This window comes from Lissotriton helveticus, chromosome 7 (assembly GCF_964261635.1).
Source record: "Lissotriton helveticus chromosome 7, aLisHel1.1, whole genome shotgun sequence".
Lineage (NCBI taxonomy): Eukaryota > Metazoa > Chordata > Amphibia > Caudata > Salamandridae > Lissotriton > Lissotriton helveticus.
The window spans coordinates 1,359,412,674-1,359,439,780 of record NC_136068.1 but is presented as its reverse complement, the minus strand read 5'-3'; the positions used below and the strand labels follow the sequence as shown (position 1 = coordinate 1,359,439,780).

The window sequence follows — 27,107 nt, the reverse complement described above, 5'->3', positions numbered from 1 at the left end:
CTAAGATTCAACAATGGTTCCATCACAATCACCTTAAACTCAACCCTAACAAAACGGACGTAAATCTCTTCACTCCTAAAAATAACTGGCTCCCCATTCAACACTGGATCTCTGACCTTAAAGCTTTTGACTGCTCTTTGTCCACCACTAACTCAGTTAAATCCCTCAGAATAAGCATTGACCAGCACCTCAGCCTTTCTACCCACATACAAAACGCAGCCAAATGCGCTCTTTTCTCTCTACATCACCTCAAGAAAATTAAACCCTTCATCCCTGCTGATGACTTTAAATTAGTTGTTCAATCACTAGTACTTTCTAGATTGGACTATGGTAATGCCATTCTCTCTGGAACACCGAAAGTCCACCTAGCCCCAATCAAATCAGTCCTTAACCTCGCGGCCAGGCTTATTTCAGATTGTAAGCGGTTTGATCACATCTCCCCCATCGTCAAAGATTTAAAATGACTTCCCATCGAAGGCAGACCTACCTACAAGAATGCGTGCATTACACATAAAGCCTTGCATCATCATACCCCATTGTATCTCCCAGACAAACTCCACAAAGCGGGCTGCTCTAGAGAAATGAGGAGCACAAATATTCTCAAGCTGGTACCTCCCTTGGTCAACAAGAAATCTACCCAGTTACGCTCTTTCTCTGGAAATGCGCCTACTATCTGGAACTCACTCCCCAAAGATCTACGCTGCAACCCCTCCTGTCTCAGCTTCAAAAAAGATCTCAAGCGGCCCCTTCTCAACAAATACTGGGGTCCCTATCCTGCCACCTAACAGGGTGTCTCAACCTGCCCATGACGGTGCTATGTTCTCACCACATTATACCTGACTTACTACTCCCCATCCTCTCATTCTCACATACACTTCAACCCGCCCCCTACTTGTTCTCTTTTAACATCTGCTTACTCCTACATGCTATCTCCTCTCCCATCACCCTCCTCAGTTTCCCCCTTCCTCCTCACTCTCCCCCCCTATCCCTGACCACCCACTCTAGCTCAACTATTCAATTCAGGTTATGGACTAATTGTACTCCTTATTTTCTTGTCCATGTATTTACTGTTCTTTGCATTTTGTTCTTATTATCTTGCACTTTTCCTTTTTTTGTACAAATGTTATATTGCAATTTGTTCCACTCCCAACCCTTGTAAAGCGCTCTGATACCTTTGGGTCTAGCCAGCGCTAAATAAACCATTTAAATAAATAAAATAAATAAATAAATAAAAGATCTTCCTAAGCATCCGCATGGTCCCGAAGCAGGTGCCTGCAAGAGTCTTTACCTGTTCCTCCATTGAAAGCTTATTATGTATTCTGACCCCTAGGTTCTTTGCTCAACCTCTAGGAGAGGGAGCTTCTCCTAGCTCTAATGGCCACCAGTCAGAAGCCCACAGTTCTTCTGCCTTGCCAAACAGGAGTATCTCCGTTTTAGAGGAGTTTAGTTGCAAATAATTCTTCCTCATCCAGTTGGCTATGCTAATCATACAATTTATGAACTTAGCTTTGGTTACAGCAGGATCATTCTCTATGTGCGCTATCAGCTGCGTGTCATCAGCAAAGGAGATGGTTTCAAACCCACTATTCCTGATGATTGCGGACAAGGGGGCAACATACAGATTGAATAATGTAGGGCTCAATATAGAACCTTGAGGGACCCCCTTGTCCACTGCTGCTGTTTGTGACACATAGGAGTCCAGCTGGACACATTGTGTTCTGTTGGAAATGTAGCTCTGGATCCATTCAAAGGCCAAACCTCCGACACCAATCTCTTGAAGCCTATTCAGCAGGATATGATGAGAGATGGTTTCGAAGGCTGCCGACAGATCCAGCAGCACCAGCATCACTGGATAATCCATATCCAGAGACATCCTAAGCATGTCGGTAACCTCCAGTAAGGCAGCCTCAGTGCTGTAGGATGCCGGAAGCTGGACTGAGATGGGTCCAGATATTGTTCTGTTCTAAGTAACTGGAAAGGTGTCAGTTAATTAGTGTCTCCATGATTTTGGAACAGCAAGGGAGAAGAGAAATAGGTCTGTAATTCTGTAGTTCCATAGGGTCTGCTAGAGCTTTTTTGAGCAGGGGCTTAATGCGTGCATTTTTCCATTTATGTGGAAAGGTAGTCATTGCTAGTGAGATATTGCAGATATCTGCCAGGGTGTCTGCTAAGATCGGGGCTAGCTCAATAGGTGGTACCGGGTCTAAGGCTGAACCCGATTTAGCCTGAGACAGTAGAACGGCCACCTGTTCCCCGGTGATGATGGGGTACCCCTCTAGGGTCGGGGAGCTGGGGATCACCTCTAAGGGGTTTCTCTCGTGGGCTTCCTTTTCCGGTTCAAAGGAGTGATAAATTATATCGATCTTATTTGTAAAATGGCTCGCTAAACACTCACACAGCTCCTGTGTGGCAGGCGGAAGAGGGTTATTTGCCCGTGGATTTGTGAACTCTCTCAAGATGGTAAAGAGCTCCCTCGATGAGTCCTTGGCTTCCATAATATGGGAGCCTAGATGGGCTCTGCTAGCTGCATTGCAGCTATTTAAATAAGTTCTAAGGGCCTCTCGATAGCATTGTTTATCTGACGCGACTTTAGATTTTCTCCACTTTCTTTCTTTTATTCTACATCAGGCCTTCTCCTTTCTTAATATGGCTGTATACCACGGAGCAGGGGCTGCTCTAAGGTGGATATTTACCATACTCAATGGTGCAATCGCGTCAAGCCCTCTATTATAGAGACCTCAAATTGTTCTAAGGCCAGATCACAGTCATTATAGTTCAACAATGCAGGGGGGGGGAATAAATCTTGCTAAAAGCAGAAGCTTTTACCTTTTTCCAGACTCTACGAGGTTCTCCACAGGATTGCAGACGACCGTATGGTTTCGAAGGGGCCAGAAAAAAGCGTAGAACTGAGTGATCTGTCCAGTCTACCCCTAGTGGGGATCTACTCTTAAATCTGAGATATTGGAAAAGATGGTGTCCAAAACATGGCCTGCCCGATGTGTTGATTGTGTTACTCTCTCAAGAAGTTCAAGAGACTCCATGGCTGCAAGCAAACTGGCCGACTCAACGTTAGTGACAGCCTCCAGATGGTGATTAAAGTCCCCTACAAGTAGGAACTTGTTGGATTGCAACACAAATGGAGCCAGCCTCTCTAATAATGCTGTGCAGAATTCTCTCTTGTTTCCTTCTGGAGGGTGATACGCTAAAGCACCTATCCATTCAATCTTGTGTGCTTGCTGCAATCTGAAAATCAATACCTCTAGATTGGGAGTAGAGAAAGTGTCAAGAGTTGTGATATGATAGGGGGGACGCATGGCGATTGCCAGACCCCCACCTCTCTTCCCTGCTCTATCTAGGCGCACAACGGAGTAATCTGCTGGGAATGCCATTGCCAGGGTAGGAGTGGCCTTGTTGTTTAACCATGTTTTGGTGAACAGACAGATGTCTGATTTGGTATCGTCTAATAAATCCCGAATTTCTGCCACATGTTTTGGGATAGATCTGACGTTAAGGTAGAGTCCCTGCAGGGGTACTGATAGTTTCCCTTTTGCCTGTTTCTCTACCCCATCAGACTGCTCCTGGTCTGCAAAGTGAACCAACGAGTTGGTCTGAGAGATGCATGAAGTGCAAGCAACATCTGCCAAAAGCCAGCCACAGTGAGGGCAGTTAGCAACTATGAGGGTCTCTGATGCTAACAAAATCTCTCTCCCCCAGGACAGAAAGGAATAGCATGTCCCAAGTGTATCAACCGCTCTCTCGAATAGTGTGTCCTATGCACAGGGTATACCTGTTGGAAAACGGGCAGCATCTCCCGGCAGCCGGCAGCATTCAGGCATGGACGGGCGCAGACGGGCTTGCATTAGGCACGCCTTCGGCGCGCCAGCGGCGCGGCCACAAGCGCCGTGAATGTATGCCCCCGGAAGAGTTCTCAACTAGAATGCTAACCGCTAGGAATGGCAGTCCGCGGCTAGCAGGAAGTGCGAGGGCAGACTCTCGCCATACAAACAACCAGTTGTCTGGTTGCGGTGGACCGGAGAGCTGAAGAGGAACCTCGCAAAGGACCCGGTAAAAGAAAGGACCCCCCCACTAAACAGATAAGCCGATAAGCACGCTCCGAAATAGCATGAAGTAAATGTTTTAAAAATGCATGCAATTACAAGAAATGCTCCATTTAACACGTTGGCCGCTGCCGCGATTTCGCAGCAGTGCGGCCGTTTTAAAAAATGGGCGGGGCTGCGTCGGCCGTTGAACGTGCGCAGCACCAGCCAGGTAGTGCTCCGAACGTTCAACGGCCGACAGCAGCACTTAACGGGTTAAAAACACGAAGTGTAACACACTTTAACCACCACCTCTTGTTACGCGCATCCCAAAGATTCCTCCTCTCAGCCCAAATCTCCCTATCAACGCATCAAGAAGATCAGAACACTAGGATGCTCCTTCTCCCTTCTCGCAGCCGAGGCATGGAACTCCCTCCCTCTCCACCTACAACAGACAACAACACTCCCAAGTTCCTGAAGGACCCCAAGACCTGGCTCTACAACGAAACACTGTGAACTCTCAGGAGCTGCGCATACTCCTGCACCACCTTCAGCGCCTTGAGTCCGTTTTGGGTGAGTAGTGCGCTTTACAAACCCCCTGATTGGTTAATGGCCCCCAGTGCCTGGATACGCTTTACAAATCTGGAATTATTGTTAATCATGTGTCATCAATGTACATTTAAAATCAGGCGTAATGTCCAGAGGTCTGATATATATATAATATATATCATATTATATAATATATATCATATATATATATATATATATATATATATATATATATAATATATAATATATATAAAAATTATTATACAGGTGAGGGCACTGTTGTCCCATAGGGACACCCACTTTTACTTCCCACTGATCTGGAATGTTTGGTGGGAGAGGACCTCTCTGTGATATGTTGGAGGGGAACGAACTGTGTAGATCTGGTGTAGTCCCACAAATTTCACACAAATAACGTCAGGTTGTGGTTGATGCTGTTGATTGGTCTGATAGCCCCAGCACACCAGCACATCTGTGCTCACTACAGAGCACTTTAAAGTCAATATGTCCTACTAAGAGAAGCCATAGTAAGTCCTTCAACTTCCGGAGACGTGGGCATATTTTCAGACACTGTTCAGTACTTTCTGGCAATTTGCAGTCACCGGCCTTCTCAGAGTCTAGCCTGGGTCCTTCTTATCTGATGACCACATATGCTCCATGTTTGTATAGTTATTCATGTATTTCTTGTTTTTTAATGTATATAACAGGCGCTGCATTGCTGAGGCATTGCAGCTCATTCTGTAGCCTAAGATGTCTTTCTGTGCCTGCATTGCTCTAGGGCAGCTTTAAATCTCAAAGGAGAAGTCATGGAAAGCAATGGATGTGCAGGTAGAGACAGCTAGAGACATGGAAACAACAGAGAAAAGGGAAGACAGTGAGGGGTACTTTGGGAAGGATGCAGCTAGAGCAAGCCGTCAAATAAAATGAATGGATAGTGTGAAGGGCTTGCAATTAGATTGACAGTTAAGGTTTGGAAGAGCAGAAGGAGCGCCCACCATCCAGCTGGCTGGAAAGTGTCAGCTCGGTCCAGGGCTCTAAGTGCGATGAAAAAACTGCGGGGGTCTCTCAAAGGGGGGTGGCTGATGTAATCAGGGCATGGCTTAAAAAAGGCAAGCTAAAAATCTATGCTTATGATACACCTGCTGCTCAGCCAGTATGAGTGTGCTGTGTGGAATGTTGGTGTGTGATGGTGTATTGGAACGTTAGGGCGCCTGTGAGTGTCAGTTGAAGATGGGCTGGGCAGCAGGGAGACTGCTCCTGGTGGGGCTCTTTACTATAGCTCTTCATTGAAGCTTATCATTGCAACTTATTACCTACCTGCAACCAAGACAATAAACCATCTTATGGAACATATACTTCAGCTTCCAAACTTTGTTTATTTACAAAAGCCGAGCATAGTGTGCTACCCGACTGGTAATGTGCTGCTTCTGTCAGTGCCTCCAGATATATAAAACAAGAACTTGACACCTTCAACAAGCCAGGACTATTGGCTTTGCCAATGGTTGTTAGTTGCATAAGATAAATAAGCAACAACTATGGCTTCATTGTATGTAATATTGAAAATGCTTTTATCCTGAAATGATGAGACTGTAAAAGAACTATAACGAGTCTCTTTGAAGTTACGTCAAAGGCAGTGAACGGTGGTACTGCTGCAGAGGTAAGATTTTGTTTTCATCCTGAGGATGAGGGCAAAAATGAAGCACTTGCGTTTTAGCACCCTGGGGCACTTAAAGCCCTGGCTCGGTCTTTGATTTGTACATTTCTCAACGATAACAATAATTCGGAGTGGAAGCGTAGTCCGTCCGCCAGCGTATGACTGCGCGAGCCTCCTCACCCGTGCCCATGCACAGGGGCTTGTTTATCACCACAGACGCCCCGGGATGCAGAAATGCTCACGGGCTGCGCCCTTATCGCGCGCTCATCTCCGCCCGTCTCGAGTCGGGAGGCCTTGGCATCCGTCCCAGAGCGACTGAAGTGGTTAGCCAGGGCTCGAGACTTCAGAGGCAGCAGCATTTGCAGGCCTGCTTGTTGATGCGTCGCATTTCCTTGTAGGGCAGCTCTCTAACCGCAGGCCTATCACTGCGGCAGTCACAGCATCAACAACTACGCCCTTTCGAAATGCTCAGCCAGGCCTGCCTCTCCAAGAGGAGTTTTTTAAAAAATATTAGATGATGTATGGTGCTTTACAAAGAGCCATTATGTGACACCCTTTGGTCAATATTTCAGTGTTTTGAGAACCCCGGGAGAGGGTGCAAAAGTAAAGATGGGTGCACAGGTAAAGGAGAGTGACAATAGTTGGAAGTACATAATGAGATTGCAGGTGGAAACGTAAGGTTATGTCACATCACTGTCTCCCATAGCAGAGCTTTGCGGTAGGAGGAGAGATTGTAAATTAAATCAGGGGTGACAGGTAATCAGAGACTGGCATTGAGTTACAAGTAAAGAAGTCCGGAGAGAGGTCTCGGGGAAGCAATTGACTTCACTTGTGTCCCTCGCCTAATGTTAGGGTGCATTTAGGTACAGGGATATAATGGGGTCGAAATTGACAATTCTGGATGGTATCCCTTCACCTAAATCAGAGTAATACTAGGTACTCCCCACGAAATGTAATTTATGACCAGGCCCGGACTGGCCGTTGTGGGCACCGGGCAATCCCCCGGTCGGCCGCATGGGTGGGGGCCGGTTTTGGGCCCCAGGGCAGTTTTTTGCAGCATAGATGCAAAAACGGCCCTGTAACAAAATCGGCCGAAAACCGGCCCTGGCAAAGAGTGCGGTCGCACCCCCAGGGGAGAGGTGGAGGCCGGCTGAGCACTTTGCCAGGCCGATTTCGGTTCCCAGTCCGGCCCTGTTTATGACTTAGACTCCGTTTTTGAAGGTGACAACCGGACAATATTCCCTTTTCAATACAGATTAACGTTCTCATCAACCTCCTGCTGTAAGTACATGGTAAATGTGAGCCGGGTGTGAGTGAGGGGATGTGGTGGGTGGCAGATGCAAGGGGAGAATGGGAGCCCCAGGGGGAGCGTAGTGCGAGCAGTCTCCCCCTGGGGTCTTTTACCCGAATGAGACAGGCTGCGCGTAGGGATTGGCGGAGGGGGCTGGGAGCAGGCGCGCGCTATCAGCGTTCTAAACTGAACGCTGAAGCATGAGATTACACCGTGTGAGGCTCGGCAGGAAGGCGGGAGAGTTTCTTGCGGCAAAATCCCACCCTCCCACCAAAAAATAAAATAAATAAAAATAAATAAATTCATGCCACTATAGACAGGTTACTCTGGGAGACAGGTCTGAGAGGTGATTTTGGGGGTGGTTAAGTCTGGAGCGGGCTTACCCATCCTTTTGGATACAAGCTGAAAGAAAGGTAATAAGAAAAGGTTTTTGGAAAAAGGTACGAAATATATATATATTGATGGTTTTGGTCAGAAAGTTCAACATTTTAAGTAAGAAGTGAAAGGTTTTGGCCTGCTTTACCAAATTGTGTATCATAATGAAATAAAGAGTGTTTCTAGTTCAGAGAGTTACCTGACCTAAATAAAGTGGCCTTTTTTGCTACAGTGATAATGTGTGTGGTCTGTTTATTTTGGGCGATGTTGCCTTTAGGGGGATGCCTCTTCTAGTCCAGTACCAAAGCAATTGTACTGTCCATATTTTCCACCCGGTAAAATCACATTTGTTGTAGCTGCACCCGGGAATCCAGTGTCGGAACGCCAGGCCATTTATAATTGGACAGAATGGTATCCCACCTGCTCCGATCGAGTTGTAATTCATTCCAGAGTGTGTAAATAAAACCTTGTGCTCCTTTGGCACCACAGGTGAAGGTGTGTTCTGTGGTTATCATTTGGGGTCGCAGCTGCAACCCCTGACTTCCCCTTCCGACTCCTGGCACTGCCTTTTGTGAACCATGGCCTCAGAGGTGGAAACATTTTAGTACCAGGATCATAGCTGCTGCTTGGTTGGGGCTCCAGTCTTTGTTTTCTCTCAATTTTCTTATTACACTAATAAGGAAAGCTTCACTACTCACTATTAGTGTAATAAAAAATGGAGTACAATTAGCTGGAATATGACCTTCCCTGACCACTGTGCCTTCCGGCCTGGCCACCCCCAAGCTCCTGTGCCCGTGCCTGCTCCCGCAGCCCCAGCCACCCGAGGGCCGCCGAGCCCACACCAGCCTCCCGCAGCCCCAGCCACCCGAGGGCCGCCAAGCCCGCTCCAGCTTTTCCCGCCGCCCTAGCCCGCGCCCCCCCCCGCCAGCCGATTGGCTCTCGCTCCCGCCTCCCCGCAGACCCTCCCGACCGGCTCCCTTCTTAAGGGGAGCCTGACCAGAACCAGGGAGTGACCACTGCGCCTTCCGGCCTGGTCACCCCCAAGCTCCTGTGCCCGTGCCTGCTCCCGCAGCCCCAGCCACCTGAGGGCCGCCGAGCCCACACCAGCCTCCCGCAGCCCCAGCCACCCGAGGGCCGCCAAGCCCGCTCCAGCTTTTCCCGCCGCCCTAGCCCGCGGCCCCGCCCCCCCACCAGCCGATTGGCTCTCGCTCCCGCCTCCCCGCAGACCCTCCCGACCGGCTCCCTTCCTATGACGTCCCCAGAGCGACCGCGCAGCGGACGCGCGCAGCGGACGCGCGCAGCGGGAGCACCGATTGAGCGCCAAAGGTGCGCCAAAGGTAAGCCCGTCTACGCCCGTCCGCGCCTGGACCGCGCCCAGTGCCAGGACCCCTGGCCCCCGCAGAGGCCACCCCTCCCGCCGGACGTACGCCGCCGCCACCCTCAACGCACTCAACACCGGCCGAGCCCCGGGATGCTACCGAGCCACTCCGAGACGCACCCACGGACTCTTCAGCTGCCACGCCTGCAAGTTCACATGCATCCAGACCTGCACTACACCAGCACCCACCAAGCCGAACACCAGCAGCAACCACCTGAAGTGCATCCTGCTCAACACCCGCTCCGTCCACAGACACGCCGTTCAACTCTGGAACCTCCTCGACACCACATCTCCAGACGTCGCCTTCCTCACGGAAACCTGGATGAACGCCTCCTCAGCGCCCGACATCACCATCGCCATCCCGGACGGATACAAGATCACCCGGAGGGACCGCGTCAACCAGACGGGAGGAGGCATCGCCATCATCCACAGGAACACCATCCGCATCACGACCAACACAGACGACACCCTGACAACCACCGAACACCTGCACTTCCAGATCCACACCGACCCCAAGACCACCCTCAGAGGCACCCTGATCTACCGTCCCCCGGGACCCCGCACACAATTCAGCGAAGACATCGTCGACTTCATCAGCCCTCACGCCCTCCCCTCCGCTGACTACATCCTCCTCGGGGACCTCAACTTCCACCTGGAGAACAACAATGACCGCAATACCACCACCCTGCTTGACAACCTCGCCAACCTCGGACTCAAGCAGCGGGTGACCACCCCCACCCACCTCGCCGGACACACACTCGATGCCGTCTTCTCATCCAGCAAAGACATCGCCTTCAGCCACGCCACCGGACTCCACTGGACGGACCACAGCTGCGTCCACTTTAGCTTCAGAAGGACCACGATCCACCACCACCAGCAACAGGTTGCACGAAGAAGCTGGAACAAGATCACGGCCGACCAGCTCACCGCAGCCCTGAACCAGCACCCTCCCGCCAGCTCCACGAACCCCAGCCAGGCCGCCGACAACCTCACGAAGTGGATCAGCAACTGCGCAGACGACCTCGCACCACTGAGGACCCCGCCCAGCAGACCCGGCAGCAAGAAAGCATCCTGGTTCACCGACGAACTCAAGAGCTCCAAGAAGAACTGCCGAGCTCTCGAGAAAGGATGGAGAAGAGACCCAACACCGGACAACATGACCACCCTCAAGCTCGCCACTCGAAAACACCATCAACTGATTCGCGCCACCAAGAAAACAGCATTCAAGGAAAGACTGGACAACAACGCACACAACAGCAAGGAACTCTTCAACATCGTGATAGAGCTCTCCAACCCCAACGCCGGAATCAACGACATCACCCCATCACAAGACCTCTGCAACTCCCTCGCCTCCTACTTCCACAACAAGATCGCTGACATACACAACAGCTTCAGCACACAACCAACGCTCCCCACGACCGCACCAACGCCCCCCACCACCACCCTCAGCGCCTGGACCCCTATCAACACCGAAGACACCATCCGCACAATGAACTCCATCCACTCCGGATCTCCAACCGACCCCTGCCCTCACCACGTCTTCAACAAAGCCGACGCCGCCATCGCACCCCAGCTACGGGACATCATCAACGCCTCCTTCGACACCGCAACCTTCCCTGAGAGCTGGAAGCACGCCGAACTCAGCGCTCTACTAAAGAAACCAACAGCAGACCCCACCGAACTCAAGAACTACCGCCCCATCTCGCTCCTCCCGTTTCCAGCCAAAGTCATTGAGAAGACAGTCAACAAGCAGCTGGCCGCCTTCCTCGAGACGAATGGATCCCTCGACCCCTCACAGTCGGGCTTCAGGGCCAACCACAGCACCGAGACCGCCCTCATCGCTGCCACCGATGACATCCGTGCCCTGCTTGACAACGGAGAAACAGCGGCCCTCATCCTCCTAGACCTCTCCGCGGCATTCGACACTGTCTGCCACCGCACCCTAGTGCAACGCCTCAGGAACGTCGGAATCCAGGAGAAGGCACTGGAATGGATCATCTCCTTCCTCGCTGGAAGAACACAGAGAGTCAGCCTACCCCCGTTCAGGTCAGAGGCCACCGAAGTCATCTACGGCGTTCCTCAAGGCTCCTCGCTCAGCCCCACCCTCTTCAATGTCTACATGAGCCCCCTTGCGGCCATCGCACGCCAACACAACCTCAACATCATCTCCTACGCCGACGACACACAGCTGATCCTCTCCCTGACCAACGACCCCGCCACCGCCAGAGCCGACCTACACGAAGGGATGAAACACATAGCCGAATGGATGATGACTAGCCGCCTGAAACTGAACTCAGACAAGACGGAAGTTCTCATCCTGGGCTCCTCGCCCTCCGCCTGGGACGACTCCTGGTGGCCACCCGCCCTGGGCTCCGCACCCAAACCAACAGACCACGCACGCAACCTGGGCTTCATCCTGGACTCCTCCCTCGCCATGACCAGACAAGTCAACGCCGTCTCCTCGTCTTGTTTCAACATCCTGCGCATGCTACGTAAGATCTTCCGGTGGATCCCCACCGAGACCAGGAAGACGGTCACCCAGGCCCTCGTCACCAGCTGTCTGGACTACGGCAACACCCTCTACGCCGGAACCACTGCCAAGCTCCAGAAGAGACTCCAGCGAATCCAGAACGCCTCAGCAAGACTCATCCTCGACATCCCCAGACGAAGCCACATCTCCAGACACCTGAGAGACCTGCACTGGCTCCCGGTCAACAAGAGAATCACCTTCCGCCTCCTCACCCACGCACACAAAGCCCTGCACAACCAAGGCCCGAGTTACCTCAACAGCCGCCTCAACTTCTACGCTCCCACACGCCACCTTCGATCGACCAGCCACGCCCTCGCCGCCGTCCCCCGCATCCGAAGAGCCACAACAGGAGGAAGATCCTTCTCCCACCTGGCCGCCAAGACTTGGAACTCCCTCCCGACCCACCTCTGCCTGACCCAAGACCACCTCGGCTTCAGGAAGCAGCTCAAGACCTGGCTGTTCGAGCAGTAGCGGACCCCCCCTCCCCAAGCGCCTTGAGACCCTCCGGGTGAGTAGTGCGCTATACAAATGCTATGATTGATTGATTGATTGATTGATTGATTGATTGATTGATTGATAAGTAAAAAGGAATGCTTTTAAATGTATGTTTTGTGCATGCTTACGGGTGAGAGTGTGTTTACATAAGAGAGAGTGTGTAAGTGTGAATGTTTAAGCATTTGTGTGACTGAAATTGAAGGACAAAGAACGTGTGTTGTGACTTCTGTTAACCCTGGCATTTGGATGAATTGATGTTCATGGCATGTTCAAACACAAACACAATGCTACAATGCACACATTCACACACATTAACATATTCTGGATTGCCAGCACAAGTTTGGGTTGCTCCTTTAATGTAGCCTACAATGACATGTTCACTCTTTATACCCTGCTAGGATGCTGTGATTGTTGGGTTCGAGTACGTCTTACATTTGTTACGAGACATCTATGATTACCAAGAAGCATTCATCTTCTGCAGTGGCTAGAACCATATTTCAAATGGGGGAACCTCCAAATGAGCTGCTACGGCTAGTGGCCTATGCTCCTTAGTCTTACTGGCCGTTTCCTATTCTACTGGAGTTGCCTGGCAAGGGTGTTGTGACAAATAGTCTGCAGGGTTACCTGCCCTAGGCAGTATTTCTCTATACACGGGTAGTCTTGAAGGTGGAGAATCCACTTCTCTGTTGTTGAGTGGTGAAAGGAATGGGACAAGGATCTGACCCGCAAATAATACCACCCCTGTTTTGTGATCTCTGACTACCTTGAACAGGTGCCATGAACATATTTGTGTAAGAACCAGTACCTTCTAAGAAAGGGAATGGTCTACAAATCAAATTAAGCGTATATATTTGCTCAGTGAAGATGGAAACCTATCAGTACAAGCTTCCTTTGACAGCTACTTGTGATCATCTTCATATAGACCAAAGTGGTTTTATCCAAATCAGGATTTGGGGGCACATTTACTATTAATTCTCGCGATACAGTAAGGAAGCTTGCTGCATTGCATAGCATGAAAGGGAGAGAGAGCAGAAATGCTCCTTATTTATAAAGATAGGGAGCATTTCTGCTCTCTTCCTGTACTGGGGTACTGTGTGCTGCTTAGCACCCATACAGGCATCTCTGCACCATAGCGCAAGGGGGCCTGCGTTATGGGAAGATTTTTTTGGTGCAGGAATGGATACTTTCTTGCACAAAAACAATCCAGAGAGGCATTTTCCTCTTTCTATGCATGATGCAGAATGTTATATAGCTAGTCACTTTTTTCATTCTTTCCTTGTGCCCTACAAGAGAAACTGTGTTTCTCTAGGAAAACATTTATCTTGTGACCAAAGTTCTCTTACAATTTGTGATAGGCCATTTGATAAACATATGTGTTTGAGAAACATCATCTTTTTCTTCATATAGCCTGGAATCTGTCAATCTCCCATACACCTTCCTTCCATGTATCCTTAAGTTGTGTAAAAAGATATTTTGTCCCTCAGAGGAGAAAATCTTTCTCCTCCAATTGCTATCAAGTAGGAATCAAACCGTTTCACCCACTCCTTCTAAGTTAAAACTGGATCTCCTACTTCATTCGAGCAGGGTGGGGGTTGGGTCATGCTTGCTGCTGCCATTCTGAATGAAGAGTGTTAACACAATTGGAAATATTTTTACAACAATATCACACTGTTGGCAGTGCTAAACTTGTGTAGTTACTATGAATATATATATATATATTTTAAACTATTTAGTGAAACCTTATCTTAATTACTGTTTGTGTTCCATGCACTACTATTCTCTTCGATCACAGTGCCAAAGAACGATATGTACCTCAGTAGTACTCTAATGCAGCTAACTCCAGAAGGTGGTTTTATTTCTATTGTAATCCAGAAGACGGAATGTAATTTTTGTAAGATCACCTTTTTCACTGAAGTACCGTTTCTATTTCCCGCTTGGACAAAACAGTTGGAATCTTGGATTGTTACCAGAGTGATGAATGATGTTACCACATATTATGTCATTGACTTCCTCTCACACACAGTTATGACGGAAGGCATACCCAGCATTCTTATAGTGGATAATGGGGTACACCTCACTTCAGATGTTATGAAAGAGTTCCTAATCAAGATGTCCTTCCAACATCTTAAAACTGCCATTTTTTTATAGTATTATATGGAGTGAACTAAGCCCGAGGATATCCGGTATCAGAGTGCTTTACATGAGCACAAGTTTCATTACAGACGGACACATTCATTTTTGTTAGGCACAGGGAGATTAAGTGATTTGCCCAGACTCACAGGATATTGAGCGTCGTTGCTGAAACTCAAACCCGGGTCCCCAGCTTTCGCGGTCGGCCGCTCTAGCCGTAAGGCTACATTCTCTCCCAATTCTCGCCTTGCATTGCCCCAGAGCAAACAGGTTAGTAGAGAAGGTAAACAGAATTATCAAGGAATGTACGATCGTTTTCTGGCAACGCTCCTAGGATGTGGAACGCTCTCCCTAGAGTCCTCAGATGCAACCCCTCCTTCTCCTGCTTCAAAAGGGACCTGAAACTCCATCTCCTTAAAAAATACTTTCCTGACCAACGTCAACGAACCTAGACTTCAATATCCGAGTTTACTCCTCTCTCCTGACATTCAAGGCTAGTTGGTGACCGGACTGTTAAATCACCTTATTTTTCATGCTGTATTCGCCTGCATACTATGTAATGCAATTTCCGTCTGTTTTATTTTACAGTGTGTATGTAAAGCGCTCTGATACCTACGGGTCAAGCTAGCGCTATATAAAACTTTTTTTTTTAGTTCAGTTTGCAAACATTTCAGGTGTACCTGCTGACAAATCTCTGCAAAAAATGTCACAGCTGTATCACACAACTCCCAACTCCGTCACTGCCAAATATTTGTTTCCTTCACTTAAAGGTAGACTTCCAGGGACAAAGTTCAAATGTATTACAAAAAAGCATGGATGATGTTCCTAAATTAGCTAACACGAAAGTGCTGTGTACGGCATATGCTGACAATCTTATCAACTATTCTACCTATTAAATCAGACTCCAAACACACCTGATCAGAGTGCACACTTTTAATATTGAAAACAATCTGCAAATACCATCAAGAATACCAAGGTTACGTCCTTCCGATGCCGAAACCCAAAATTTGTTTAGTCTTTAGGCCTGAATAAAATTGAGGTTGTACGAAACTACTCTACTAGATGCCATAATTGACAGCAATGTAAGCCCTTACATAGAATATCAGCGCTTTAAAGGTTCTAACATTCACGGAGAAGTCAAAAGATGAGCATTGTTAGGGCTGAGTTCCTCCCTACCAAATTACTGTGGAACTCACGGCCGATGGACCTTTATTGCCTGCTGAGAAGTATAGAGGGGAGAAACAATTCATTTAAACCAGGATCACAATTTACAAGAACTTTGACTCTGAAGTATCACTAACTCTGGATTCCAATTTAGTGGGTTTATTACAAAGCCAAAAACAACTGGATGTACAAGCACCTCATTACGAGGTTGTAGAAGTACATGGGAACTAATACAAATCTAAACCTACGTGCTAACTTTATGCGATGGATCATAAATAGAATGACAATCTACAGAAGCAGAACACAGGCAAAGATTGCCCCCATGTCATGTTTGATCTTCATCTGGCAGGAACGAATAAAAAACATGAATCTGTCCCTACACTACCACTATCATGACATCCCTACTTAGTATTCCCAGGCAAGATCAGGTAAAAGGTGTAAGCGCGTGAAGACTTTCTAAAAAGTACACTCTCGTTGTATGGATCAAGTAGCCAAAGCTACGGAGCTCGTTCTAAGATGCTCCCTCTGTCGCCTTCGATTTCCTCACCCCTTTTCCTGTCTCCACCCAGGGACACTTTCCCTAATACAAAACACAGAAACATAAAACACGCCCACAGATCACCTAATTTCGCTGGACACTATCCATAGGTGATTTTCCACGCAGTGTAAGTGCTCCCAGCCCCTGGCTCGATGATCTTGGTTCCCAGGCCTCCCTCAATGAGAAAGAACACTGTCCCCCAATTATCATCTCTCCTCGCTCATTTGTATTGTATCCTCCCAAGCCTAACTTTCCTAAACAAAAGACGTTGTTCTAAATAACAAAGGCGACAGAAACGTGAGACCAGAACAATTTCAACGTGCACATGAATTTAACAAATAAATCCACAACAAGAGCCTCATAGGGAAAATACATTTCAGGCCTACAGAAATCAGCCAACATAAGAATGAAATATATAGGCCTTTCAAATACACACATAAGTGAACATTTCATTTAGGCCTTTCTACATCATTACATTAAAAAAGCACATCAAATTAATTTTAATTGCAAGAAACTCATGAAGTCCTACACATTAGATGCAATTTAGTCACATCTGTGTGCAACTTTTCTATGGTACACGTTTAAATCATAAACATTATGTCACATATAGGCAATTTCATTAGGGGAATTACATCAAATAATATTAACTACAATATTATAACATGAATGCTACGTTGTCTCTTTACATGGCACAACACCTTTCCTACCATTTACACTTTCATGTGTTATTACTGAACTCTTTCTAATGATCAAATGTCATTACAATATAGGAATACATAAAGGTGCGTACTATCCGTGATTATAATGCACCCCTACAATTTACAGAGCCCCATCGCGCTCCATCAGCATCAAAATACAGTGGAGGTGCTATTGGCCCAACCTTAAAAGTAATTAAACTCAAATTAGTTTCGTCTCTTATATATGGCTTCAAGGGCTGATCCTCTAACACAATAGGAAAAGTTGAAACAATATTTCTGGATTGTGTGAGGAAGCTATTTAACTTAAGGAGCTCAACCTTGCAAAGCTGAATAAGACACAGAATTGCTTGTTCTGCCCGTTCGCAATGCTTTTTTCCTGTATGCGAATGCTGTTTGCGTGCTCGAGGGGCAATATCTTGCAAACACGCATTTTGAAAGCGCGAACAAGCAAAAATTCCACGAAGCAGGGCATTGCAAATTTTTGGGCAATTTCATGTTCTCCACGGAACGCGAAATTACCCAATTTCCACAAATTCCATGAACGGAACGGAATTTACCACCCAGGTCTAAATAAGACTACCCTCAATCAAATTAACTACTTTATTGACTGTCATTTAGCGAATGGAAACATTCTAAAATCCTACATCATTAAGAAATTAAAAATCATCACATTAATGTGCAACTAGCAGAACGCTATATCAAGGTTTTTTTTGTCCAAATATAAGTTGGCAACTTTACTTTGAATAAGCTATGCAAAATGACTACGGCCTCAAGGAAGCTGTTATTAAAACAAGAAATAAAATTATCCTGCTGCATATCTGATATTGTGATGTTAATGAAATATAAAAATAAGTATACTATTGGATCCTATACCATGCAATTACAACCATATCTTGATTTTACCATGAATGCTTCGGCGAACAAAATATTTTTTTGGTTTAGATTATTATTCTTACCTTTACAACAATTTGATGGTTTATAGAAATCCCCCATGCGTGCCAACATTTCGTGTGAGAACTGTAACTCTGGGAAAGGAAACACGAGCATATATCTTGTGTATATGTCTAGATCTACTTACGTTTCCCAGAAAATACTTACCACTAATTTCTAAGTCTGAAAAAATGAGTACTATATCAGAGACAATTTTATTTTGCTTTAGAGGCTCTACTCCAAAACATGTAAGACACATACAGGGGCAGATTTACTAAACCCTTGCGTCACTTTGTGCCGTTGTTGCGTCACATTTGTGACACAGCTGCAGCGTAAAAGTTGTGACCCATTTACAACGTGACGCATCTAGGGAGATGCGTCATGTTGTAAAGCCATGTGCCACATTAAACCTGCACCAGGTTTAATGTATGCAGATTGGGCGTTCAATCACAAGGAAGCCCCGTAAAAGTCACTTTTACGTCCATGCTGCATCAAAACCCTGCACCTGCTTTAAGCAGGCGTAAGGAGTGACGCAGCATGTTAGGCATAGGGTGCCCTTGAGCATTGCTGGAGTTGTGTCGTGCTTGCGTCACGACTCCAAAATGCCGTGACTTTTCCGTCAACAGATGTGTCAGAATTTCTGACGCATCTGTCAATCCTTGCGCCATGGTGCGCCTTATTGTAGATACGGCACATCCATGGTGACGCAAGGGTTTTGCATGGTAGCGCAGGGAAAGTGACGCAGCTCTACAGATGCTTCACTTTCTTGTAAATCTGCCCATGAATATTTAAATCTAGCAATTATGTTGTAAAAAAGTAAAGCTATGCAAGATCCACAGTGTTAAAATTATTTGGCATAGAGCTCCATCTTCTGTTCATTTCCGTCAAAACTATGAGCTCGATTACGGTGTCGGGCGGACTTGAGTCTGCTTGACACCATGGCAGTCTCGGGACCGACTGACTTTCGGTCAGCAGTCCCGACATGGCTATTACGATGCGACAGCACATGGTGCAGTCGCATACTCCCATCTTACTAACACAAGCAAAACAAAAAATTCAAGGTATTAAACAAGATGATGTTCTGTTTAAAAATATCAGGTCAAAAGATAACAAGCAGAATAACAAAATTCCCAGATTGATCACCACCTACAATAATTCTGAAATATCACTGGTGTCTATTAAAAACAGACCCAGTGATAGGTGGAATGGTGGGCAATTCACCTCTTATTACATATAGAAAACCAAGGTCCCTGAAAGACAGGTTAGTTTATAGTTTTCCAGCGATCCATCCATTGGTTTCTTGGCTAAGAGAACAAGGAGGTTCTTTTAAATCGATGCTTGTAGAGCGTGTAAACGCAGTCAAAGTTGCAGGAGCTATACTGCATGTAATGGGAAGACTAAACAAATTTGTAAATGTATCTCTTGTACTACGGTTTTTCCATATATGTTTTTGAATGCCTGTGTGGCCTTAGATATGTTGGCAGTGATAAGGTGCAACTAAAAATGAGAATTCTCCAGCTCTTACGGGCAATAACCAACCGGGATTTCAATTATCACGTGACAAGACATTTTCATGCAATACATAACTCTAATTACTGCATTTCTTTGGCATTGATCAAATCATGAAGCATAGCAGGGGAGGTGACAGAGAAAAACAATTGCGTATTCTGGAATCACGTAATGTAATTGATATCAATACCAATACCGGAATACCAAATGGAACGAATAGTGGGGAAGAGTTGGCCACACATATTAGAATTTAGCTATATTGCCTAAGTGGAAACCAGCCATTATGATATGCTGTTTCATTCCTGTATAAATGTTAAGCATTTTCACTTTTTCACCATATATACTATAGAATCACATTTTCACTTTTAATATTGTGGAAATAGAGCATTACCCTAGCTACATAGGCATTTGCCTGGAATGAATATTCGCCGTCATACATGTGTCAATAGGTTAGCAAATTCCAGGAGGCATCATAGGGGCACTGGCCTGAGATCATGTTTTACATTTAATCTAGACAGGAGGTTACCAATTTGGCACTTGCCATACATACACTTCCGACAATGGAATAGTTTCTCATTTTGCATTTGTAAATTACAACTAAATTATGGTACTATAATTGTGACCTCAATTTCCCCGGAATTATTGAGAGCGGCGTGCTTATATGTTGAAATTCATCCACTATAAATGTTAAGAAGTAGGATATATAATACCTCCTAGTCCAACTAATAATTACAGATGAACTTGCTTGGCCTTTCAAAAGTAAAAAGTGGGGCATTTTGTCATTCCCTTTTGTATATAATATTTACGTATATATTTTTTTTAATGAAAGATTTCCCATTTACACGAGTAGTGGACAAAAGGTATAGGTTTTGTACTAACATGGATTTTGAATTGTTTGCATTCATTTCAGAAAGTGATTACCTGAGAACAAGGGCATAACAAGCACTGTTTTAAATAATTAATCTTTATTAATCATGAGATGAACAATGAATCATATATGAAATTCTTTTTAATTGAAGAATCATAATGATATTTGTTTTCAAATTATTTAAAACATATGATTTGATGATGTTTCATTAAGTAGTTTGTGAAATCAATTGACACAAATTCCTGTTTATAATCATGCTGTGTGAAAAACTGGTAGTATTTTATCTATGTCTAACTACTACCCTTTTTTCACATACCATTACCCCGCAAGTCTGACGACTTGCAGAAGGGGGAGAAGGTGTTGGATTTAAAATCCAACTCCTTCTCTACTGTCCGCACAGACTGGAGTTGGAATAGTCAATCATACTATTCCAACATTCTGCGCCCCCCTCCACAAGTCGTTGTTACGACTTGCTGGGTAATGGTATGCGTTGTTACAACGCGGTTGTTGTAACAACAGGCGGGGTGATGGCAAGCGGAATAAAGAGGCATATTCTTCAGGTGCAACAGTATTGGCATGGAAAGCTTTGTCTGTGGCTAGAGTTAGCAAATTGTGTACCTGCTTTCCGTCTCAAGTGCCAATGTTGAGAGGGCCTTTTCACAGATAAAATTTTACATGGGAAGTAAAGCGCGAGCGTGCATGACCAAAGACTCACTGAAAAAGTATTGTACGGTGTACTACAAGAAGTTTGATTTGTATAAATGTATTTGCACCTCATATACACTGTATGTACACTGTCTGTATACCATGCACTATTAGTGCGGGAAGCAATAATAAAAGCAAAACGTTCCATAAACACCAGAAAAACACTTTAAATCGATCTACAGTGGTTCAGCACTCTAAAAAATGAAAATCTCATCCGGACTAGCGAACTCTTAGCTTAAAAACAACACTACGGGATGCCATGCCAGGAAAAATATTGGAACGTGGCCTTCATCAATAGGACATCACCAACTGGACGGGAATTTTAACTTGAATATTCGATATCATGGCACCATCCAGAAAATTTTTGAATTACTGATTTGACACAGTAATCACTGAGTCACATTCCCTAACTAAGAGGATGACATCGGCTGATTTTGCAAACAAATTATGCTCAAAACAATAGATACCACAGAATATTCTACCTATTCTTCAAGGGGAGATTTGATTAGTGACCTGAATAAGTCCGCGAGGACGAAACGCGTTGGCTACGGTTCTGAATCGATTGTCAAGACAAGAAAATTAACAAAGAATTTTTAACCCAACATGCCTAATGGATGTTATGTCCTGCAAAAACATGGATTATGTGTGTTAGGTATTTGAATAAGTTTTGCTGAACTCTTCCTTTAACATGAGTGATGAGATTTACATTTTTAAGAGTGCTAAACCACTGTAGATCGATTTACGGTTGGGAGATTCTCCCTTTGAAAGTTTAGGGGTTTTGAACTTCTTTCTGGTTCTGTGCACCTTAGCAAGCATCTAACTGTCCCTACTGTTAGGGTAAGTGAAGTTGTTTCCTTGCAGTCAATTTGTTACCGGAAAAACACTGTTTATGATGGCACAAAAATGTGAAACCACTGATAAGCACTGTTTTGTTAAGGTATTGATATCACTTGAAAACACAGAAAAAACCCTACCAGAATTTACCAACAATAGAAACTGAAAACAGGAATGCCAAAGGATTGTCCTTTATTGTGTGGAGCTTTGTAGGTGTGCGTGAGGATCTTGAACTGGCATCTCTTCTGGTTGGGGAGCCAGTGGAAGCAATTAAATGATAAAAGGTGGTCTGCCACCTCCCATGTCTCCCTCCCACACACACTCCTGAGCCACTATAGGCCATAAGGAAGTAGTGTAAGATGGGGCAAGCTGTACTGCCACCTCCTCTGTGTGCTGCACAGACATGGGATACACCACATCTCTGCTTGCTTTGTGGCACCTCTCTGCTAGCAGGGCGTTTCTGAGCACGAAAGACAGCAAATAGCAGTGGGCTGATAAAGGGATGGACAGGGGCGGTCAAATGGAGGTGTGGAAGGGTTCAAGATGGCAAGCATTTATTTCCATTAATAGAAGGGTAAGGGACGAGTGGCAGTGTAGCGCCTCGGAGGTCAGCATGTAAATTAAGTTCATAGGAATGTCTATTTAGCAGCTGCTGGTCCACTTAACAGTATGATTTAGCCTAAACAGGATTCACCGCAACAGTTGTCTTGTTTACCACACGGGAACTGCATTTTGCCAGGGTTTTCATTGGCTGTGTATCTGTATAACATGGTTTGTGTGTGACTGTTGTAAAGAATGCTCCATTGCCAGCCAGAGGTGAAGACTTCTGCGATATCATCATTGGGGTTGTATAACACTATATTAAGGTCGAAATTATCGACCAATAAGAATACCGCACCCACTATATCAACCAAACCACTCCATTGCAGGGTCCTAGGTATATACATACTATTCTTACCTTCACCTATAGATTTACCATGGATGCGATATTATTTCATGCAATGTAATACGTTATTTAGTGGGGCATACAAATCTCATAAAGGCATTGTATAAATGCCATTAGAACATTGGAATGTTGGGAGCTCTATTGAAAACAATGAAGTGCTCTAGGCTTATAATGGCTGGTATAAGCCTGGAGCTCCAACATTCCAATGTTTCTTTGTTCACAGCTCTGGCTGTAAACGAAGGCTTCAGGGAGCCTGAGGGGATTCCAATCCCCTCACGCTCCCATAAGGCTTTGTTCTTTTTTGTTAGAACAATCTGCCCTCTAGTGGCAGAATGTTCTATTAGCCTTATAGCCCTTCTTAGCTGGGCTATACCGGCTATTAAAGTTCCTCTTCCTTGTTAAAGGCCCTCGCCTTTGGCTCAGGCCTTTAACGCTGGAGAGGGCCTTTAATAGCCGGTATAGCCCTCTACGGCAGGCCATAAGGCTATAGTAGAATACATTGGAATTTTGGAGATTGTGTTTTCATGGTAAATGCCAGGTAGATGAAATTCAGAGAATTAGAAGCTAAGAGTTGTAGAGAGAAATGGTAAAGTCGAGCAGCCACATGCATTATACAGGTAACCCTGAGGAATCTATTCTACTGGTAGACACTGGGTAGCTCATATTTTAGAGAATTAACCTTAGGGAAGTTCCAGGTTCCTCAAAGAACACATAGGGTATATCAGTGAGCCACTCCACTGCCTCAGTCAGAGCACTGCTGGATCAGAGGTGGGCTGGACACCGGTGTAAGTAGTGTCCAGGTCATCTGCCAAAAGCTGATAATTCTAGTAGCAGTGAGGGAACAGAGTCTTTTCTCTGTTTTTGTGAGAGTGTCCATGTCATCTGCCAAAGCTGATAATTCTAGCAGCAGTGAGGGAACAGAGTCCTTTCTCTGTTTCTATGAGAGTGTCCAGGTCATCTGCCAGGAGACCATTGTTTTAGCAGCATTGAGGGAACAGAGTATTTTCTCTCTTTCTGTGAGAGTGTCCAAGTCATCTGCCAGGAGCCCATCGTTCTGAGGAAACAGAGTCTTTCCTCTGTTTCTGTGAGAGTATCCAGGTCATCTGGCAGGGGCCTATAGTTCTAGGATCATTGAGGGAACAGAGTCTTTCCTCTGTTTCTGTGAGAGTGTTCAGGACTGTCAGGCTGGAATGCCAGAGAGTGAAAGTTGAATGTGTCATGTGAGGGAAGGCCAGTGGCAGAGGGAGGGCCTGCAGAATGGGGTGAGAGGCCTCTCAGTCTCACATATCTCACAGATGTTAATTGGCCTGGGGTTGGTTGAGTGTCCTCTTTCCTCCCTCCGAAGGGCTGGGCCCCAAGAGTAGTAGGGGCTGCAGAGGCTGTTAAAAACCGGCTCTCCTAAGGAGCAGCACATATTCACAAAAGATACTCACTAAATGGAATCAGAAGGGGACAGCTATACTCACCTTGAAGGGGTAATGTGCCTTTCAGTATGAAACCTATACTTATTCTAATTCAGAAGTGGGTGTATAGTGGGGTGATTTAAATGTAATCGCAGGCCTTTGCGGAGAATGCATCAATTTGTAATCAACAAATGAAAAATATGCATATAAAGTCGTGTCGCACGGAGCCTGGACCTGTGTCTTTCAGTGGCCTCTTCAATGGTAATGAAATGTTTTGCATCCACTGGACGAGAGGACGGTAGCTCATTTCGTATCAGCTGCACACTGAGCACATCATTACTGCACTGCTGCGTTTGCTCGTCTTGCATAGTGCGGAACCCTAAAAGTAATTTTAGTATAGGTGAAATGGAGGCACTGTATATTTATTTTAGGCATACGTTAATGACAATAAGCTATCGGGTTTATTTGCTTGAAGTTTCAAAGTGGCCAGGCTGACTTAGCCTCAGGTAAACGAAGTGTGGGTCCCTTGTCCTGATACCACGTTGCGCCAAGAAGGAAAGTAGAAAGGGCTTTTCACATCTTAAATTGTATAAACTTCATCACATAATTCCAAGAGTGGTGGCCAGGCGGTCCACCGCCGTGTCTGTGTGGATCGCCTCTCTTCTGTATTTGTTTGGGGCTCGGGTGAGGTGTTGGCTGCAGCACTGACACTCCACGCTGCCCATTCTTTTTGCGGCTCGACATTAGTTCCTCCTCTTTGTGCGGCCGGGGGAGCTGTTTACTGTAAGAGCTGTAAGGGGAAATGCGCCATTGTGGCACAGACAGCTGCTTTCCTCTCCTGGGGAGGGTGTTGGGACTGCTTCGGTGCATTGGAGAGGCTGTCAGAAGCAGGATACGAAAGGCCGGCGATTGACACTTGGCGCTCCAAGGACTTCTGGTGCTCGACTCGAATGTGTCAGGCCCGGGACCTGTCTCCTCTGACTCTCAGGGGCGGCGCACCTGCCTTGCGGGAGCAGGTCTCAGGTGCGCCAACATTACTCCGGAATCCATAGGACCCTTTGTGGACGGAGTTCCCTTTCTCTGCAGCCTCCTGCAGAGTGTACTGAGAGGTGAGTGTTGTTTTGTGTATCATTTTTAACAGCCTCCCGCGGGCCCCGGCCCTTCAGGCTTTCAGGACGCCTCCATTCGGGCCAATACCACTTAATATTTGTGAAATTTGGGAGACTGGGAAGTGTAGGGGGGATTATTTTCTGCCGTGGAACCCATCGTTTTGCGTAACCCCACTGGCCTGTCACACCCTGGGGAATCAGCTGGTGTTCTAACCGTTCACGACCCCATGCATATCCGTGTCTCCCGGAATTAACCGTATTTGCATGCTTCCTGTCAGTAGTGGAAGCGAGGCACAGACATTCTCCAGGATACTCAAAGGTGGTTCACTTTATTAAAAACGGGCTTCAAATATTTGGGGAATGTGTACTTTGCTGGACTTTAACACAGTCTCAACAAGCAGAGAGCGTGGCAATGCCGGAATGTTCCTTGTGCAGCATTTAGTGATAGGCAATGACAGGCAGATTGCTTCAACTTTAGGAGCACACCAGCCTCCGGGGATTATGGGACATCCTGCGTCAATCTAATGCCGCTGAAAGGTCTCTGTGGCAGGGTGGAGGCTGGCCACGTCATACTGGATGAAGCCAACTAAATGTCCCAGTTCTTCAGACCTGGGGCTGGGGAAAGAGTTCCCAGAAGGTCAGATCAGCTCAGAAGAACGTCTAGTCCCATGTTTCATCATGGGACACGACTAAAACACTGTGTGCCAATCGCCTGCCTTTGTCACCTGGGGATGTTTGCATCTGAAAAGTCAAGGCGCTTCCCCTTTTTCTCGCAGCGGAGATCCGGAGAGCGGGCACGACCGCATCCGATTTCTATTTGACCACATCTTTTTTTCTGGACTTCCAGTCAAACGCTGACGTGGCGAGATACATAAGCATATATAGATTTTATTTGCACGTGATAGCAGCGTGTGATGTAACCCGTGAAAGCACGCCGTCGCCGGGTGACCTCATGGGGAGGCCCGGAACAGAGGCACTGCCTTCAGTGGACTATTCGTGTCACTCGGTTCTGTGGCCGTTCGAGGGAGGACGGCAGCGGGACATCCTGACGACTAGTGCCACCCAGAGACACGTTGAAGACAAGGGCAAGTGCTACAGGACGCTTCGGCAGTGGCCCCGATGAGAGTTCTGGCTCCAGGAGACGCGCAGCTCTCTGAGGTCACCGAGAGAGTGACAGGCGGTGGGAGCCAGTCCGAGACACCCGACTAGCGGCAGCCGGAAGAGTATATTGTCTGGGTTTCACTGCGGGCCCTAATTCTCTTAACTCTGGAACAGGAGGAGGGTTCGTGTTTTTCATCCCATTGTATATGAAATCCTCACAACAAGAATTTTTGGAGAGTTTCGTTTTTCTAGGTCTGGATACCTTTTTTCTGTCGATACCTATTGCATTGAGAAGGAAGGCCTGCCCGTTTTTTTCTATCGGGCATTTCTCAGGTGGGCCGGCGGAGGCATTGGAGCCGATTTTTGGAGGAAGAAACCGCCGCTGGCGTCTCTGACACTTTACAGGTAATTTGGAAGAGGGGCGGGGGGAGGAAGCAAATTAATGAAAGGTCGTATTCTCAAGTTAAAAACCCTCCAAGCTAACCTGAGATTCGCCCCAGGCAGCGGGAGCCGGCGACCGTAGGCTACCGGCATCTGTGAAATAAGTGTTCACAGAAGCAGGGTACTAAACTTATTGGATAACGGGGCACGTGTTTCTTTCTATTTTGTCTCACTGTGACTTCCGGTGACATTTGGCAAGTAATTCGTGGCTTTACTCTGAATATATCTGCGGTAAGAAAGGTGTAACTTCCCCGAGCTTATTCCTGGAAATAGCTTTAGAAATACACTGTTTTTCTAAAAGCGAGTGTCAAACGTTGTCACGTCGCTGGCTAACAGCTAAGGCTTAGGCTAAACAATTTTTCAATACCCACGATAGAGTCATGCTTCATGGCTGCTTGCAGGGCGCTTCAAAGCACTACAGGGGA

General features: G+C 46.5%; 1 protein-coding gene across 4 annotated transcripts in view; it reads left to right on the top strand.

Moving 5' to 3' along the window:
- PIK3R5 (phosphoinositide-3-kinase regulatory subunit 5) overlaps positions 1 to 27,107 on the top strand; it is a 274,166-nt gene that overhangs the window by 89,610 nt on the left and 157,449 nt on the right. For 2 of the 4 annotated variants that reach the window (XM_078654675.1, XM_078654678.1), the window contains exon 1: positions 26,057 to 26,646. The exons of 1 other annotated variant lie outside the window; for it this stretch is intronic. The gene's annotated coding sequence lies outside the window, so the exon portion shown is untranslated. Of the gene's footprint in view, positions 1 to 25,032; positions 25,141 to 26,056; positions 26,647 to 27,107 lie in introns of those variants that run through there. One more of the 4 variants, XM_078654676.1, reaches the window with a different exon arrangement.